Here is a 922-nt window from a genome sequence, read left to right on the forward strand (position 1 = left end):
CACTGGCGGAGTTTGCTTACAACGATAGTTATCAGTCCAGCATTCAGATGGCGCCGTATGAGGCTTTATATGGTAGGAGGTGTAGATCTCCGGTGGGTTGGTTTGAGCCGGGTGAGGCCAGGCTATTGGGCACAGAGTTAGTACAGGATGCATTGGAGAAGGTTAAGACGATTCAGGATAGACTCCGTACAGCCCAGTCCAGACAGAAGAGTTACGCGGACAGGAAGGTTCGTGATGTTTCATATATGGTTGGTGAGCGGGTTCTGCTTCGGGTCTCGCCTATGAAAGGCGTCATGAGGTTTGGGAAGAAAGAAAAGTTGAGTCCGAGGTTTATTGGCCCTTTTGAGATCTTGCGGCGAGTTGGGGAGGTTGCCTATGAGCTTGCCTTGCCTCCCAGTTTGGCCGGAGTTCATCCGGTATTTCATGTTTCGATGCTCCGGAGGTATCACGGTGATCCGTCGCATGTGTTGGATTTCAGTTCAGTCCAGTTGGACAAAGATCTATCCTACGTTGAGGAGCCAATGGCTATATTGGACACGAGAAAGGAATGGGCATTTTCGGGCGGGGGGCGGTTTGGTTATCCGGAGATAAAAAAGAATCAAATTTTCTGCTAGATCCCGTATTTCCCTGGGATTGTAGTTCAATTGGTCAGAGCACCGCCCTGTCAAGGCGGAAGCTGCGGGTTCGAGCCCCGTCAATCCCGATGGATCCAATAAATATATCAATAAATCTCTCCCTTTTTATGAATTTTATGAAGGGGTAGAGCGGATCCCATGGGCTTCTCGGGTGGAGGTTGGTTGAAGATGATGTGATGCAAGTGAACGTCTACGAACTCCCTACCCTCATAAAAAAAAAGTTACCCCCTTTGTTTGATTAGTCAGTTTTCAAGAGGGGGAAGAGACAGATCAGGAAGTTGAGGTCA

At 48.8% G+C, this 922-nt stretch overlaps 1 non-coding gene across 1 annotated transcript; it reads left to right on the forward strand.

Moving 5' to 3' along the window:
- Positions 1-629: 629 nt before the first annotated feature.
- Positions 630-703, forward strand: TRNAD-GUC. The gene has a single exon. It is a non-coding gene; the product is annotated as a tRNA-Asp (tRNA).
- Positions 704-922: the final 219 nt, after the last annotated feature.

Source organism: Nicotiana attenuata, unplaced genomic scaffold, assembly GCF_001879085.1.
Source record: "Nicotiana attenuata strain UT unplaced genomic scaffold, NIATTr2, whole genome shotgun sequence".
NCBI classification, from domain to species: Eukaryota; Viridiplantae; Streptophyta; class Magnoliopsida; order Solanales; family Solanaceae; genus Nicotiana; species Nicotiana attenuata.